A 19,784-nucleotide genomic window follows, 5' to 3' on the forward strand; every position below is an offset into this window, starting at 1 on the left:
GGCTGGCTCACTGGAAAGCATATTTAAGATCACAGCTACAGTCCCCTATTAAACAGGAGACCAATCATACATGCCTTCAGTTGGCAGAAGGGAAAGTGATGTTCAAAATAATTGTGATTTCTATGAGCTAATGAGTTTGGGTATTTCCTAAGAAAGCCTTGCTTATGCTGCCATTCTGCCTCATGTATCAAATTTTACTGGGGGACCAGATGTTAGAATAATCTTCAGTTTATAAATCTCCCATGTTTTCCCGTTGTTTTCTTTCAGCTTTTTTCTTGCGACAGAAAATCCACTGAGGGGGAAATGAGATATCTGCACAATGTCATTTGATTAGGAATGATGGAATTCCTTTGTCTTGACACACCATTAATTATATTTTCACCATTACGATTCTCTAATAGTGGGTTGTTTCTCAGCTTTGGAATAATCCTTTCTCTTCTTTATTTGCCTCTTTCTTCCTTCAGCATCCTCTCGGTGTCCTTATTGATTTTCCATAAGATAGCACTGATCCATATGAAATCTTCTATATATTACAGTGGATGTATAGAAGATATACAAGTGATCATAAACAATTAGGTACAATGGGTTGCTTATGAAATTTTGAATCACTCTTGCTCTTTTTTCCTTACCCTAGCAATTATTTGAAATTCATAAATGTGCACTGAAAAATGGGAATACATTATGCAGTAATTCCTCAAGTATGTTTGTGCCCAAAGGTGCAGGAATTTTCCCCTTCCTTGTACACCATTTTGCTTTAATAATGCACAATGTTAGCTCTACATGCCACAGCTTGACACTAGGAGCTCATCCCTGGTGCTCTGTCTGCTGTGATTGGTAAACAGTTTTCCCTGGGATGATCCCAGAACAGTCTTTTTACTAGGAGGCTATTATCTTCAAGAAGTGCCAATGGATTTTTTCGTTCTTTAATGGAGGAACACACACATAATAATAATAATAATAATAATAATAATAATAATAATAATAATAATAATAATAATAATAGACCCTGTAAGGAAGCCGATGAAACAATAGATCACATCCTCAGCTGCTGCAAGAAGATTGCACAGACTACAAGCAGAGGCATAACACCGTTGCTCAGATGATTCACTGGAACTTGTGCCACAAATACCATCTGCCTGTGACCAAGAACTGGTAGGATCACAAGCCAGAAAAAGTTACAGAGAATGAGTATATCAAGCTACTCTGGGACTTCCGAATTCAGACAGACAGGGTTTTGGAGCACAATACTCCTGACCTCACGATCATGTTAAAAGACAAAATATGGATTGTCGATGTCGAAATCCCAGGTGATGGCAGGATTGAGGAGAAACAACTGGAAAAAGCTGGCATGATATGAGGATTTAAAGATCGAACTGCAAAGACTCTGGCACAAGTCAGTCAAGGTGGTCCCAGTGGTGATCGGCACACTGGGTGCAGTGCCTAAAGGCCTTGGCCTGCACTTAAACACAATTGGTGCTGACAAAATTACCATCTGCCAGCTGCAGAAGGCCACCTTACTGGGATCTACACGCATTATTCGCTGATACATCACACAGTCCTAGACACTTGGGAAGTGTCCGATGTGTGATCTAATTCAACAGTCAGCAGAGTGTCTGCTGTGGACTCATCTTGTTGTGTTTCAAATAATAATAATAATAATAATAATAATAATAATTTATTTTTATAACCCACCTCCATCTCCCCAAAGGGACTCGGGGCAGCTTACATGGGGAACCAAGCCCAACAGTACACAAAATATAAAATCAAATAAAAGCATAAAACACAAAAACATAACAACAAAATTAAAACAATAAATGATTAAAACCATAGAGTAAGTCATAATACATCTATGGACATCAAAACATGGAGTGGGAGATAAATTGGTGGGGGGGCAGTGCTTGTGCGACCCACAAGACAATAGGACCAGGGATGGGAATAAAGTGCTAAAGGCAGGACAATAATAATAATAATAATAATAATAATAATAATAATAACTTTATTTTTATACCCCGCCCCATCTCCCTAGGGGGACTCGGAGCGGCTTACATGGGGCCATGCCCGACAACAATACAATAGCAGCAATAAAACAATAAAACAAATATTGAGAATAAAACAAATGTACTGTAATCAATTAGAGCTAGGCAAAAATAAATTATAACTGACCTGTTGTTCAAAAGAGCATTGAAACATCCATGTCTTCAAGTGTTTGCGGAATATAGGCAGAGTGGGGGCTCGTCTGATCTCTCTGGGGAGAGAGTTCCAGAGCCGGGGGGCCACCTCCGAGAAGGCCCTCGTTCCCACCAACTGTACTTGTGGGGGGGGGGGGTGAATAAGAAAAGGGCCTCCCTGGAAGATCTAAGAGCCCGTGCTGGCTCATAGGGGGAGAAACTCACACACGTTTTTCAGAGATAGAAGTAATAGGACCAGGAGCGTATCGGCAATAGTTCGGTTTCCAATACCAAGCAAAGTTCTTATTTTACAGCTGTTTAATGTATTTGCAGAATGGTGAGTATTTGGCATAAATATCATGTGTATCCTATACATGTGAGATCATGCCTCTTGTTGTGGATGCCTTGTATGTGAAAAGCAACCTTGAGAACTAAGAGAGACTCTCTTTGCCCAAAAATATTGGACCTTCTAAGAACAGGGATGTTTTGGCATGTAGTGTGCATATATTGTTTTCTGGCAACTCCGATTTTGGGGTTTTCTTGACAAGATTTGTCATGAGGAATTTTGCCATTGGTTTCTTCTGAGACTGAGAGGATGTGATTTGGCCAAGGCAGGAGTTTCCAAATTTTGTTCTAAAGTTTCTGGAAAACCAACATTTGGATCTAGATTTTTAATTTTGTGTCTGCTTTTAATAGAATTGTTTTGGTTCTGTTTTATGATGTTGTTTATTATGTTTACTATGTTTAACTTTGTTGTATGATGTCTTTTGACAACTGAATGTTTCTATGTTAATGTTGGAAACCACCCTGAGTCCTCTCAGGGAGATGCAGCAGTATATAAATAAAGTTTTATTATTTTATTATTATTATAGATGTGGGCAAAACATCAGGAGAGAATGCTTCTGGAACATGGCTGAACAGCCTGGAAAACTCACAGCAACCCAGTGACCAGTCTCTACTTCTTACACAAACTGGCAAGGCCACTGGCTTCCTGGGAGTTGCATGCTTTTTCTAGTGATTTGGTTTCCTGGGCCAGTGCATTCTCTGGTGGGCTGCTGTGGCCATCTTCATGCCTCTGGAGACTTAACCCCCCCCCCCCCCCCCCACACACACACACACCTTCCCATTTCAGCGAAATAATTACCATGCTGGGCCCAAGGTGTTAAATGAAGAAACAATCAAGGAGCAGGAGGAGTTTGCAGAGGCAAAGTGGTGGAGGTAAGAAGAGCCAGGGACAGATTGCACCCCCACGGGGAACAATTACTTCTGACCCACGGAAAGGGGGGGGGGGGTGTCATTCCTCCCATCCTTTACAGAACGGGGAGGGAATCCGTAGGTATAAAAGACACCCCCCCCCCCCCCAGATAAAGAAGAAGAGAAGGCAGGCTGATCCAGGGGGTCAGTGGGGGCCGACCCCCAGCGCAAGGAGGCAATCAGGCTCCTCTCCTCGCCTTCATTGCGAGGGGATAAAAGCGGTAATGAAATTCACGGCAGGCTTAGCCTCTCCATCCAATGGGCCGGCGCGGCGGTGACATCGCTTTGCTTCTCGCCCGAATGTAACACACCAATCTAATTTACGTCGTGTAGCGAGCGGGAATGAAATGCGCATAAAGAATGGCTGCATCTTGTCACCTTAACTGCGGCCCGGGGCTCTGAGGCATCTGTCAGGCAGAGGAGGAGAGCCGAGGAAGACGGGCCTGCGGAGGAGGAGGAGGAGGAGGGCAGGGAGAGGGAGAAGAAGGAGAACGAGAAAGAGTAGGAAAAGGAGGGAGAGGAAGAAGAGGGAGGGAGAGAGGAAAGGGATGGTGGAAAGTGGAGAGGAAGAAGAAGAGGAGGCAAGGAAGAAGCGGAGGAGGAGGAGGAGGAGGAGGAGGAGGAGGAGGAGGAGGAGGAGGAGGAGGAGGAGGAAGAAGAAGAAGAAGAAGAAGAAGAAGAAGAAGAAGAAGAAGATAGATAGATAGATAGATAGATAGATAGATAGATAGATAGATAGATAGATAGATAGATAGATAGATAGATAGATAGATAGATAGATATGGGGAAGGAGAGGAAAAAGGAATGTTCAATGTGTGTGAAGGCTTTCATGGGTTGTTTTGTGTTTTCCAGGCTGTATGGCCATGTGCCAGAAGTATTCTCTCCTGACCTTTCGCCCACATCTATGGCAGGCATCCTCAGAGGTTGTGAGGTATGTTATTTATCGTGTCAGAAGCAAAACCAAGGGTACAGTTGTAATGTATCTTAAAACATTGTTTATTCTTTCAGTCCTTCCGATTCTCATGACTTCATGGACCAGCCCACGCCAGAGCTCCCTATCAGCGTCGCATCCCCAGCTCCTTCAAGGATACCATCCATCCATCTTGGCCTTGGTCGGCCCCTCTTCCTTCTTCCTTCCATTTCCCCCAGCATCATTCTCTTCTCTAAGCTTTCCTGTCTCATTATGTGGCCAAAGTACTTCATCTTTGCCTCTAATATCCTTCCCTCCAGTGAGCAGCTGGACATTATTTCCTGGAGTATGGACTGGTTGGATCTTCTTGCGGTCCAAAGCACTCTCAGAATTTTCCTCCAATACCACAGTTCAAAAGCGTCTATTTTCCTTTGCTCAGCCTTCCTTATGGTCCTTATTTGAAAACACAAACAAAGTTAAAAACTTGGCATAATGATACTAAATGTGCTTTGACCAGTAGCTGGCCACTTGGAGTGCCTCTGGTGTCACTATAAGAAGGTCCTCCATAGTGCATGTGGCAGGGCTCAGACTGCATTGTAATAGGGGATCTGTGGTTTGCTCTTCTCCACACTCGCACGTCATGGACTCCACTTGGTAGCCCCATTTCTTAAGGTTGGCTCTGTTTCTCGTGGTGCCAGGGTGCAGTCTGTTCAGCGCCTTCCAAATCGCCCAGTCTTCTGTGTGCCCAGGAGGGAGTCTCACATTAGGTATCAGCCATTGCTTGAGGTTCTGGGTTTTAGCCTGCCACTTTTGGACTCTCGCCTGCTGAGATGTTCCTGCGATTATCTCTGTTGATCGTAGAAAACTATTTCTTGATTTAAGGCATTGGTGTGCTGGCTGATATCCGAACAGGGGATGGGCCAGAGATGTCACTGCCTTGGTCCTTTCATAACAGGCTGCTACTTCCCAGCAGATGTCACATGGAGCAATACTGACCAAACGGTATAATATCTCCAGTCGTGTGGGGCGTAGACATCTTGTGATAGTGCGGCATATCTCATTAAGAGCCACATCCACTGCTTTAACATGGTGAGATGTGTTCCACACTGGCCGTGCGTATTCTGCAGCAGACTAGCAAAGCGCAAGGACAGATGTCTTCATTGTACAGTAGAGTCTCACTTATCCAACATAAACGGGCCAGCAGAATGTTGGATAAGCGACTATGTTGGATAATAAGGAGGCATTAAGGAAAAGCCTATTAAACATCAAGATAGGTTATGATTTTAAAAATTAAGCACCAAAACATCATGTTATACAACAAATTTGACAGAAAAAGTAGTTCAATACGCAGTAATGCTATGTAGTAATTACTGTATTTACGAATTTAGCACCAAAATATCATGATGTATTGAAAACATTGACTACAAAAATGCGTTGGATAATCCAGAATGTTGGATAAGCAAGTGTTGGATAAGTGAGACTCTACTGTATCTGGTTTTGATTCCCAGGTTGTACCAGTCAGCTTTCGTATAATATTGTTACTAGTGTCCACATTTTGCTTGATATTCAAGCAGTGCTTTTTGTAGGTCAGAGCACGGTATAGGGTAACTCCCAGGTATTTTGATTTGCTGCAGTGCTCCACTGAAATTCCTTCCCAGGTTATCCTCAGAGATTGAGATGCTTGTCCGCTCTTAAGGTGAAAAGCAAACACCCGTGTTTTAGATGGATTAGGAATAAGCTGGTTTTCCCTGTAATAGGCAGTAAGAGCACCTAAAGCTTTGAAGAGCTTTTGTTCAACCATTTCAAAGCTCCCTGCTTGAGTAGTGATGGCACGGTCGTCAGCATAGGAGGAAAAGAGAGAAGAGGAGGAGGAGGAAAAGGTCCTGAAGGAGAGGAAGAAGAGGGAATGGGAAATTAAGAGAGAAGAAGGAAGAGGGAAGAAAGAAGAGGGAGGGAAAGAAGGTGGAAGAGAGGGAGAAAAAGGAGTGGGGACAGGAAGATGAAAGGAGGAAGATGAGGTGGTGGAAAGTGGAGAAGAAGAGGGAAGAAGAGAAGGGAGAGGAGAAAGGGAGAGGAGAGGGAGGCGTTTCAGATTCCTGTTGACAAATCTGGGAGGTGAATGAATGCAAAAGTTCATCACAGGATGAAGAAAGGTGAAACTTATAGGAACATACATAATTTTAGAATACATTACAGTTGGAAGAGGTCTCATGGGCAGGGCAGGTCCAAGGTGATTTTCAAGTGTAGGTGAACCGAATTTTGGTCCCCCGCCCCCAAAACCAATCACTGAAAAATAAAAGCATTGGATAAGCGAAAATGTGGGATAATAACGAGGGATTAAGGAAAAGCCTAAATAAAGAACAACACTCTGAAAACAGGGGAATACCAGACAGGAAACAATCAAGGCCAGCTAACACCTCCCAACCAAGGATGCCCCCAGGGAGGAAGCAGCCAGGCTTTAAATCTGCAAGGCCATTAAATGCTAATCAAGCTGGCCAATTGCAACATTCACACTAGCCTCAAACAGACAAGAGCTCTTTCTCCCCTGGACTTTCCACAGATATATAAACCCCACTTACCTAGCTTCCAATAGACCTCACAACCTCTGAGGATGCCTGCCATAGTTGTGGGCCTGGCCCCGGAGGCGGGCCTGGCCCCGAAGGCCGGGCGCAGGCCCGGAACTGAAGCCGAGATTGAAGCCGAGAGGAAGCAGGGGGGCGGGGTGTACCCCCGCCTCCTCTCAGCTTCGGTCTCTGGGCCCGCTAGGCTTTGGCCTGCAAGCAGGCCTAGCCAGACCGAAGCTGAGAGGAGGGGGGGGTGCGTGCCCGGGGGTGCGTGCATGCATGCATGAGTGCGTACCCCCCTCCTCCTCTCAGCTTCGGTCTCTGGGCCCGCTAGGCTTCGCCCTGCGAGCGGGCCCAGACCAAAGACGATAGGAGGTGGGGGTGCATGCGCACGCATGCACACATGCGCATGCACCCAGGAGTGCCTCAACTGCGCCCCCAACAGAATAGTACCACAGGCAAGAGCCTGGTTCGCCTGGTGGTTGAACCGCCTCTGCTCATGGGCCATGGAGTTCAACCTCCTGCTCAATGCAGGATCTGCAGTTAAAGCATTTCCAGTGTTCAAGTTCAAATTCCCTACCCATTTCTGACAACCCCATGGATTTCATAGGGTTTTCTTAGGTGATAGTTTACCCTTGCCCTCCTAACATATATTATACGATGGCAGAGCCCTCTATGATTAATGTGGTCAATTGCACACATGTGCGCTTGGGCCCCCCCCCCCACACACACACCCATACCTCTGTCCATCATAACCCTATCATTCTTATAGTAAACATTATCCTCTGGTGTAGGAATGGGGAGCCTACATGTGTGCATGAAATGCTCTAGTCTAGAGTAAGACCAGATAGAGCCAAATACAGATGGAAAGTAAATTATACAGAAATATATAGGTGATTTGAATACTACATTAAAACTGCACTCTACTTCTGGGGGAAGATGAAGATTTTGCCCAATTTCTTCTTTACTTGCTTTCTTTTGTTTGTGGGGTAAACTTCAGTTCACTGTATGGCTAGATCTGGCTAATGAGATTCTCCCCATGCAATTACACAAACCACCACATGAGATCTATTGGGCAAGTGATCAAGGGAGATGTAGGTGTCCAGCATCATCTTTTAAAGTTTGGTCATTTCAGATTCTGGACTTAATGATCTTACCTGGGGTGGAATGTGTTATTTCAAGATGTGGTTAAGTCAGAGCTGCTGTTTTGGCAACATTCTTGCTCATCTTGTTGAACAGGACCCTGGGCATCGGCTGCAAAGTCCTGCCCGGCTCAAACAACTGGTAATGGAAATGAATGGTGATTGGATCTGGGAATTTAAAATGAACTGAAGTGAACTGTTCACCCATAATCAATAAAGGGAAATTGTGCCCAATTTTATAGGAAGGGAGCGAGACAGGAGAGAGGGCACATCACATAATTATCCTGAAATCCTCATTTTAAATTTGGAATAATAAATATCACAACTGTTCCAAAAAGGAAGGAATGGGATGTCCTGGACTACAGATACTAATAGGATGGTGCATTGCTTCATGGTTGCATTTTAGTACTCTAATGCGGTAGATCTGTGGAGGAACTACAACTACTTTTCACGCTACTGAAATGCCATAGTAGCATGCTTGCTTCCTTGGTTAGATATTGGGGACCTATATGATAGTAGGAGAAAATGTTTTGTGTGGATTTTGGAAGATGTGTCATTCTCCGGCTGCGTGTTTGCATCATGGTTTCTACATGTAGATGTCTCTGCCTTTTCAATACCCCTTTTGCCCTCTGGCTCACTCCTGCAGCCTCCTGCACATTTTGTTGCCGTTAATTTCCCGGGATCCAAATGGCTTGCAGCCTGCTGTGGGATGGGAGTTTCTCTTCCCTGACTCTTCAGTCAGAAAGTTTGTAGCAGTAAAATAGCCCTTCCCGTTGCGTTAGGAGTAATAGCATTTTGGTGTCCGGAGGCGAGTTGGCAAGACAACAATAAAGTTTATTAAGAGCAGGAGATTAAATTCTGCAGTGCTTAATTGAAATAGCGTGAGTGAGCTGAGAGGGGGTGGAAGAGGGTCCTGCTAAGTTCCTCTAAAAACCCTTACCCACCGCCCCATCTCCTCCATGGGAGGCTGGCTTGCAGAAAACATGCCTAAGAAGAGATATGCAAGACAGCCTGCATGTTTGGTGTTTCTGGGCCTGCTGTAGTAGCCTATTGCCTGGATTATTAAAGCCGGGGCATGCTGTCAATGGGGAAATATATCAACGAAGGAATGCACTTCAGATGTCTCCTATAGGCAGCTGCATCTCAGTTCCAGTAAATTCAAAACTGATTTCTGCATATTTAAAGTAAATACCCTAAAGCACCCAATTCTGTCTGATCTTGGTAGCTAAGCATGGTCAGCCCTGGTTAGTATTTGGATGGAAGACTGCCAACCAATACCAGGGTTCTTATATTTCAGAGCCAGAAACAGGAAAAATTACCTCTGAGTGCTCCTTGCCTAAGAAAACTCATTGCAATTCAGAGGATCACCATGAGTTGACAGGTGACTTGAAGGTATAAATTGCTTTGCAATTATTATTCTATTCATCCTCACAACATTAGTGTCACATTTAAGAGTTTACACACTCATAGACAGCATACCACCAGGAGGAGGGCTTCTATACCTATAAGTACCTATACCAATATGTTAGCATTATTTTTATAACAGTGTGACTTTTCTCACCTCTTCATAATGGCATTCGCCTACCAACATTTTCTCTCTGGTACAGCTATCATAACTGATCTCCCAAAAGGCCTCTTCAATGACAATAATGCATCCCTTGCATGCAATAGATTTTATCACATGAAAAGAAAATCTGGCTAGATGCAAGGTTTTAGTCAGAGGAAGGCCAGTTCCTTACATTCCTGGATTTTTAGGTGACATTCGAAAAATATATTTGCACTCTTTATTCAACGACTAAACATATTTGTATACCCCTAATATTAATCTGTCAGAAGCATAGTTCTAAATAGACAGGAGTGCCTGTATTTAAGTACTTGCTCTTACACACTGATCTACTAAAGCCTCCTTAGTGTACACAGTTCACTACAAATAAGGATCTGGCCAGATATGTGCATTCTAGAATAAGTTGCAGGGAAGAAATTAACAGGCACCATAGAATAAACTACACATTCATGCTGTACACACTTCTGACATTTTACAGATGAAAGCAAGGATGGTGGGGAAATGTAACAATTGTACTACTAAGTCTTCATCTTGAGAATGAGATGAATACAGGTCACTAAATAAGTTTATAATTGAATGAGTTTTGAATGGAAAGGCAAACCCGCAGGATCACCCTTACTTCTTTGCTGAGCATTCATTCTCCCCTCCACTGTTCATCATATCACATTTCTGACCTGGCATCTCTTATTTTCACAGCTTGGCATATCTTCTCCTCATTGCTTTCTGATGACACATCTTATATACCCTAATGAATTGAGGAGGCACTTTTCCTGATTTGATTCCTATGCAATGGCAGCTTTGTGACTCGGAAATTACTTAGATGCTATAAACTTGGATGTAATATTTCGAATTAACTAATGATGCCTTCCATTAACAGTGAAAGGCATTTTAAATTGAGGCTTCCTTCTATTGCTTCAGGAGAAGAATGGACTGTTTCAGGTTTTAAAAATGCCTTGGGTGTTCAATGAGTCCGTTTTGCATGCTAAAACACCAGAACACACATGGAGGTACATAGGAAAAGAAGGCCACACTTTTATTGGTTAATCTGTGAATAAGTTGGTTCAACACACATGGGTACTGGACAGGGCCGTAGCCAGAAAAAAAATTCGGGAGGGGTTTTGAAAATTTCGGGGGGGGGGGGGGGGGTTGAACCCCTAGCACACACCCCTCCCCGCTACAAACCTGTCAATATCTGCTTGAGATAGTGCCTGGAGGGACTCTTAATGTTTTGCATCTCATAGACTTAGCATGGGGATTTGGTTAACCAGTTAAAATTCATGAGTAAACGAGATTTTTTTTATAACTTGAAAAATTTCGGGGGGGGGGGGGGTTTGAACCCCTAACCCCCCCCCCCCCCCTTGCTACAGGCCTGGTACTGGATCAGGACACCTACAAATCTGCCTGATGATTGATGAGCCTACTGCTCCAACCCACTGCCAGAAAACCCTTGTGATGGCAAGACAAGAACCCATGGGCAGGGCATAATCTCCAGGCATAGTTTTCCCTACTCCACCAAGGTGGTGTTGGAAATGTTTGGCTTTCCCCATTGCTTGGTGGAGTGGGGAGACCAGATGTGGGCACCCATAGCTAGGCCAGACCCACCTCCCCCCAAACACACACCCAAATCCCATCCATTACCAAGGCCTGATCCCAGATCCATAACCTATGCCACTGACCCAGCATTGTGACAATAGAGAAATAAAAAAATAGGCTAACTTCCAATTTACAAAGCCAGAACTAATCCAAAGAAAGAGGGTGGGATGGGACAACACTTAGAAGGACACTTCTGAGCTCATACTCAAGTGGGAGCCTATATGTCCGTCCGTTCCCCCCCCCCCCCCCCCGCCAGACTGGAGTGAAGCCTACATATGGGCTTTTCTGGTTGGGTCAAACAGCCAAGTGGCTGGTGGCTCCTGCCTCTCCCTGGAGCTGCACCAGGATGTGCAGAACCATAGGAAGAGTATGCCATGCTTCATACCAGGGCCAGCTGGTTCCACTCCGCCATGAACATCAAACTGCTTAAGCACGCTTAGTGGGAACGTGGGAAAGGGCTTTTCAGTGGCTGCTTCCAGACTGTAGAACTCCCTCCCAAGAAAGACCAGGATGGCCCCATCCCTGTGGGCTTTGGCAAGCAGGTCAAGAGCTTCTGGCAACAGGCATTTGGAGAAGGGGCATGCTCTGAGGAGATTGGGTGGGATTGGGGGATATGGGTGGGATTGGGGGATATGTGTTTAAAGGCCATTTTAATGTGTTTACTGTAATTTAATTCTGTTTTTACCACTATGTTACCATTTAATTGTTTTTTAAAACTTTTGTATTGCTCTTTATAAACTTGTTTAGTGTGGATTGTTAGCTGCCTTGAGCCCCCATGAGAAGAAAAGTGGGGTATAAATAAAGATGATAATAATAATAATAATAATAATAATAATAATAATAATAATTTTAATGTTATTAGCAATGGCACAGGCATAAAGATTTGGGTTGCAAACACTGCAACAAACTTAAAACTACACCAGTAACAACAACAACAACAACTTTTATATTCCGCTCTATCTCCCTTGGGGGGAGGGGGGAGGAATCAGAGCGGGTTACAGAAACATACATGGCAAACATTCATTGCCCTCACACAATTAACAGCAAAGACAGACAGTACATAGATAGAGGCAAGACTTCCCACTTTTTTTTCATCTCTGGCATCTGGAGGCTGTGCTTCACTTGGCCATAGGGAATGCTGTTGTTCCATCTTCCACGCCGAAGAGCCTGTTGTACATGGATGCCTTCCTGACTGAATCGCAAGCATGTTTTTCAAGGGCACCTTTTACCTCCCTGCCAAAGTGATACCTATTTACCTACTCACATTGCTGTTTTCGAACTGCTAGGTAAACAGAAGCTAGGGCTGATGGCGGGAGCTCACCTGCTAGAACTTTTTATTGCAGCAAGAAAGGAATTTATTTCACGCAAAAAACGGATATTGTGAGGATCCTGTCCCATCAATCCACATTGTGAGAGTTATATGTATTTGATTACATTTTAAATGCCATCCTTCCATGCTGAATTGGCAACTGCAAATGCCTATGCACTTTTCAAGCTTATAATATTAAATACACATTGTACAACTTCTTCCCAAACATGTTTACTGAGAACTGTTGCACTTATCTGAATAGGACTTACTTCCACAGTAAGTAGGATTGGGAGCTTGCTTATAAATGGCTTCACCAAGATCATTGGTAAAGATTTATATTCAGGTGTATGCCTTCTTGATCACAGTGCCTCATAGGGCCTTGTGTGTGTATAGAATAGATGAATCATGCCAATGTATGCAATTCTGATTTTTAAAGACTTTCCTGACTTTTTTTAAGCCAAGCCAAAGAGTAGTAAAAGGAGTTAGTGGGCCCTTCCACTTCACTCAATGATTACACTTTAACTGCCACAGCAACATTTGATGGAATCATGGGATTTGCAGTTTAGAAAGTGGTATTTAAAATATTTGGAATTCTCATTCAGGGAGCTCTAGTTTCTTTAAAAACTATATCAGGGTTCCATAGGATGAACACATGGCAGCTAAATTATAATGCTATATTTGTGTAATATGTAAGTCCAGTGCTGCTACAGTGTTATTAAGTATAGCAGATCCTAAAGATATATCTTGGTGCCTGCATGTGCTTTTGTAATCGATACAATTCAGCTTGAATAGCATGATGACATAGACAAGATCCAGAGTAATGAAAAGGCAATCATGTGTGCACATTACTCTTGCCAGATTATAGAGATGTCAAAGAGAGATTTGTCTGAGTAGGTACAGTTAGCCCTCTATACCCATATATTCTAATCCACAGTTTGAAAATATTTTTAAAATCCAAAAATCAAACCTCGGTTTTGGCATTTTATATAAGGGACACCACTTTACTATGCCATTGTATAAAATAGAACTTAAACATCAATGGATTTTAGTATCCATGGGTGTCCTGGAATTGTAGTGATAAATTATTCTTTGGAGGAAAGAACTGTAGCCTTTAGATTTATTGTGGCTCTTATTAAACGTTCATCAGAGAAGTCCTTTCTGGTTTCCACTGTGATGAATACTTCCTGACCAGCCTCTAACTCAGTGGTTCTCAATCAGTGGGCCCCCAGATGTTTTGGCCTTCAACTCCCAGAAATCCTAATAGCTTGTAAACTGGCTATTCTTGGATTAGATCCTTGGACTAGCTTGGTCTACCTTGGACTAGATCCTTAAAAATGTGATGGCATCTCAGCTACTGTCCACTGCTGTCATTCTAGTCAGAAGCCATAGAGCTGAGATGCTCTAAGATTCTTCCACTATTGGCTAGATGTCAAAACTACTGCCTTCAGCAATGTCAGCTTATCTTCTTTCCTTTCCAAGGCTCTTATTTGGAAGATATTTAAATGACTGTCGGTTGTTTTTACTAATCATTTGGGACACGTTGGCCCATAGCAGGCCCGGCCCTAGGTAATTTTGCCTAGTAGGCGAACCTAGGGCCGCGTGTCCCCCTCCCCGGAAATTGCGCCCCCCCCCCCCCCCACATACCGGCGGCAGCAGTAGCTGGGAAGGCCTAGCTGTTCTTGTGAGGCCTGGCGAGATCTTGCGAGTCAAGTGCTTTCTCTCAGCCACTCAGCAGGGGATGGTTGAGTTATGACTTGCATAACTCAAGGGCAGGTGATGAGTGGTCAAACTTGGAAGAGGTGTGGACATGGTGAAATAATGCCTGGTTCAAGGTTCATCCTTCCAGCAGCTCCAAACAGGACTGAACACAATTTTGTGTTCGTAATTTTTTTAAAAAAACAGTCCATGTATTCCATTACTGCACGCACAAATACCAGAAATATGACATACGGCAGTCACATAGTCCAAGCATATCACAAATGTGTCAAAACATGTTAGACTGCCTCCAAACAATGAGAAATGGAATCTCTACTGAGGGAACTCTAGGGAAGCACAAAAGGCATCGAGTATATGTATGAATCATTGTGATGGCAGTGCAAGGAACTCCAGCAAAGAACAAAGGACAAGGTTTGTTTCATCATACACAAATATGAGAAAATGCTCCTGCTCAGTAACATCAGAGCCCCAGGGACACATACAGTGCAGCAGGGAATAAGAGGACATAACAGGATAACTACCTTGTTCCTCACCCCATCGAAAGAAACCAAAGGCCTACGCAAAGTAATACACTGAAGCTGGGATCCTATTGTAACACACTACTCAAGTAAAATTTCATTACATAAGGAGTATTACTCTCTGCAATGAAACTTCCCTTTCCACCTACAAATCAGCAAACCACGTGCTCCCATTTCCCTAGTTTCTGACAAATAACTTCACTCAACTCCCAACAAAGTTGTTTACATCCAACTGGTGAGGTTTTCTGGTCTGTGGAAGTCCTTTCCATTCAACTGCACCATGTTTCCTTCTTGCAGCTGCTATTTTGAAATAAAATACCACAGGCCAACTTTCTATTGCAAAACAACAGTCCAACATTATTTTATTATTACTGATACAAAGACATAGTATGACACAGCAAACGAGATATATATGCTGGATTTCGTATTACAAAATCACAAGTCGAAAACACTTACAAAGTGTTTAGGACTGTATGATGTATTTTCGGATGATGCGTGCAAATCCCAGTAAGGTGGCCTTTTGCAGTTGACAGATTCTAATTTTGTCAATGTTTATTGCTTCCAAATGCTGGCTGAGATCTTTTGGCACAGCACCCAGTGTGCCGATTACCACCGGGACCACCTGTACTGGTTTAAGCCAGAGCCTTTGCAGTTCGATCTTGGTCCTGATAACGGCTGAGTTTTTCCTGTTGTTTTTTGTCAATTTGACCTGGTATGGAGACATCAATAATCCAAACTTTCTTCTGGTGTGTTGTGTTCCAAAACTTTGTCAGTCTGGATTTGAAAGTCCCACAGTATCTTTGTGTGCTCATTTTCCACTCCCTTTGAAGGTTTGTGATCCCACCAGTTTTTTTTACTGCTGGGAGGTGGTACTTCTGACATAAATTCCAATGAATATTTTGGGCCACATAATTGTGCCTCTGTCTGTAGTCCATCTGTGCAATTTCCTTACAGCAGCTGGTGATATGATCAATGGTTTCATCAGCTTCCTTGCACAGTCTGCATTTTGGGTCACTGGCTGATTTTTTTGATCTTGGTCTTAACTGCATTTGTTCTGATTGCTTGCTCCTGAGCTACAAGAATCAGGCCTTCTGTCTCCTTCTTCAGTGTTCCATAGCCTGGCCATAGCCAGGTCTTCTCCTTATCAGCTTTTCCTTCAATTTTGTCAAGGAACTGTCCATGCAACAGTTTGTTGTGCCAGCTGTTAGCTCTAGTTTGTAGTGCAGTCTTCTTATACTGGTTCTTTGTCTACTGTGCTTTGAGGAGTTTCTGATTTTTGACTTCAATCACTTTGCTTTACATATTCTGCCAGGGCATGTTCTTCTTCTTTCACTGCTTGTTTTACTTGTTAGAGTCCTCTGCCACCAGATCTTCTAGGCAGATATAGCTGGTCAACATCACTGCAAGGATGAAGTGAATGATGAATGGTCATGAGTTTTCTTGTTTTACTGTCCAAACCAAACTCCATGCCAATATCAGCGCTAAAGATTCGGACAGTGTTAGTCAGAGACTGGATTTCAGTTTCAGTTTCCCCAAACAGATTCAGTTCATCCATGTACATCAGATGTGAAATTTTGTGAGATTTCTTAGAGGTTTGATAGCCGAGGTTTGTTTTTTGTAAGATTGTTGACAGAGGGATCATGGCAATAATGAAAAACAGTGGGGATAATGAGTCTACCTGGAAAATTCCTCTTCTGATGTTGACAAGTCCATAGTTTTCATTTCCAACAAACAGTTCGGTTTTCCAGTGCTGCATCATATTTTCAATAAAAGTGCCAACATTTTTACAAATCCCGATGGCCTCCAGGCACTTGATGATCCAGCTGTGTGGGAGTGAGTCAAAGTCCTTTTTGTAGTCAATTGACGTAATGTGAAAATTAGTTTTTGGGCTTTTACAGTTCTCCAGAATCATTTTGTCAATTAATAACTGGTCTTTTGTGTCTCTTCTTTTCTGTTTGTTGCCTTTCTGTTCATCTGGCAAGATGTTTATTATTATTATTAATTATTATTATTATTATTATTATAATATACACAACAAGATTAGTACATACGTAGCAAAAAAGATCACTAAGCTGGCTTTTGTATTGGATCACACATCGAATATTTCCCAGGTGTCTAGGAATATGTGATGTATCGGCAAATCATGCGTGCAGATCCCAGTAGGGTGGCCTTTTGTCGCTGACAGATGGTAATTTTGTCAGGGTCGGTGGTTTTCAAGTGTTGGCCAAGGTATTTAGGCATTGCACCCAGTGTGTCGATCACCTTTACTTGCTTGTTCCAGAGTCTTTGCAGTTCGATCTTTAAATCCTTGTATTGTGTCAGCTTTTCCAATTGCTTCTTGTCAATTCTGCTGTTGCCTGGGATTGCAACATCCACGATCCATACTTTGTTTTTTTCCATGATTGTGAAGTCAGGAGTATTGTGCTCCAAAACTCTGTCAATCTGAATTCGGAAGTCTCAGAGTAGTTTGACATGTTCATTTTCTGTAACTTTTTCAGGCTTGTGATCCAACTAGTTTTGTCACAGGCAGATGATATTTGTGGAACAAGTTCCAATGGATCATCTGAGTAATGGTATTATGCCTCTGCTTGTAGCTCATTTGTGCAACCTTCTTGCAGCAGCTGAGGATGTGATCCATGATTTTGTTGCTGTTGTTGTTGTTGTTGTTATTATTATTATTATTATTATTATTATTATTATTATTATTATTATTATACCCCGCTTTTTCTCTCTGCAAGGAAACATCAAATGGGAAATATGGTATAGTATTTTACAATTTGGAACCAGGGTATCTGAAAGGCCGTAGGAAACTTCCTACTCATTAAGATCTTTGGTGCAAAGTCTTTCCTCCCAGCCTTTCAGTATGTTTGTTTGGGAGCACTAAAAGAAACTTCTTTACCTAGATTTGAAACTCCTTCCTGAGGGAAGACGACCACTTTTACTCCGCCTTTAATGGCATTCTCCTAAATAGCAAAAACCTTCCTTTTTATGGCCATTGGGCGCATCAGCTCTCCTTGTAGTTTTTACTCTGCTGCAGGATTTTTGATGAAGATGTTTAATTCTGATGTTGTCTTTGTCTGGTTATTTTGTTTGTTGTTCCTTTCATTGTTAATGTCTTATTTTGCTGCTCCGAGTTTTACTTCTGTCGTTAGCTTAGTGATGCTGTTGTTGTTTTTAATACAGTTGTTTTTGAATTGTTTGTTGCTGTGGGCTTTTAAGAAAAAGTGAAAAGCAAATAAATACCCATAACATCTCTGCCACTCACTTTCTTCTGTACTTTAGATGAGAGAGAGAGACAAGACCAAGATGTGAAGCTTGCTTGGAAAACAAAATATAACAAAGCTGTCAAAATTAGGCTTGATGTATATGTTTGTCATGCTGATTTTATCTATTTCTATTCAATTTTAAAGGGCTTAATCTTAAATGAATGACATGAGGCAGCAAACTGAAAAAATTATTAGCCAGTTCGGGTCCATACACTGGACATGGAAAATGGTACAATAGTATTCCAGCCGCTATCTATCACAAAAACGATGGAATCTCTTTATGATTAGCAAGTATTTGCTAAGCAAACCCAGAATGGTAGTTAATATATAAGCCAAAAGTATTTACAGGAGAGCTCAGCGGCTGTAACTTAAAGCATTAACGAAACAAATTGGAATTGCCTTCTGGAGGCCATTGTTATAAATTACAGGCCCAACATCTGCCCACATCTGCAATGTCTAGACAGCTTATATCAAAGAAAAGAGTAAAGAAAGGGGTGAGATTGATTTGGGAAGTGGGTTCTAGACATGTAGGAAGCACAGAGACAATACTATAGCCTGGTTCCTCATAGAATAAACATTCATATTGCATCTGAATTAATGCCTGTAATTAAGAACAATCCCTGTTGCTGGCAGACGAATGCAAAACATTTTGCTGCCTGGGGCAAATTATAAGACAGTACCCCTTCTATATAAAGGTGGTTGATCATAAAGGCGTCAGATCCTGCCTGATCTTGGAAGCTATGCAGGGTCAGCCCTGGTGAGTACTTGGATAAGAGACCACCAACTAATAGCAGGTGCTGTAGGCTGTATTTTAGAGGAAGGAACGAGTAAAACCACCTCTGAGTATTCCTTGCCTAAGAAAACCCAATGAAATTAATGAAGTTGCCATAAGTCAACAGGTGGCTTGAAAGTACAGGGGAGCATACACAAACATGTAATTAACAGTTGAATCTTTCTTTAACACTGAAGGCAGAATGGCACAGATGAAGTATGTTAGAAAGTGATCCAATACAATTTGGAATAAAAAATAAATGGGAAAGGGACTTAAGAATCATAATATTGATTCTTAAGTCAATATTATGGAGGAATGGTTAAAAACTTGGAAACAAAAAATATGAAAAATATGTTGATGAGAATCAAAGGGAATAGTTACAAAACAATTTGGAGATGTCACATGATTCCAGTAATGTTAAGCTATTATAATAGAAACAATCTACAAAATTGTTGGAGGTGCAATAAGGAAACCGGGACTTATACACATTTATGGTGGGAATGTGGAAATATCAACAATGGGAAAAAAGCATTTGTTGAAATTATTTATTTATTTATTTATTACATGCATTTATACCCCGCCCTTCTCCCCGAGGGGACTCAATTAATGACAAATTATTTATGAATCTATAAAAACATCCAAATATAGCACTTTTACTAAAATTCAGAGGTATTAAATTAAAATGGCAAAAGAAAGAATTAACAATAATTTATGTTACTGCTCTTAGATTAGTTATAGCCAAAAAATGGAAAGAAAATTATGAATACGAAATTGATGATTGGTACAAAGAGGCGTGGAACATCACAATAAACGATAAACTGACTTGTGAAATAAAATGCAAAAAGGGATTAATGAAAAGAAATGATTTTGAGGCAATATGGGGTGAATTCTTAGAATATATATTTGTCAAAGAAAAATGAATAAAACCAAATCAACATATATTCACTGTTTGAAGAAGACATCAATATAAGAATTATTAATATTAAGGATGAATACATGTCCCATGGG

Source organism: Anolis carolinensis, chromosome 3 (genome assembly GCF_035594765.1).
Source record: "Anolis carolinensis isolate JA03-04 chromosome 3, rAnoCar3.1.pri, whole genome shotgun sequence".
Classification (NCBI taxonomy): Eukaryota; Metazoa; Chordata; class Lepidosauria; order Squamata; family Dactyloidae; genus Anolis; species Anolis carolinensis.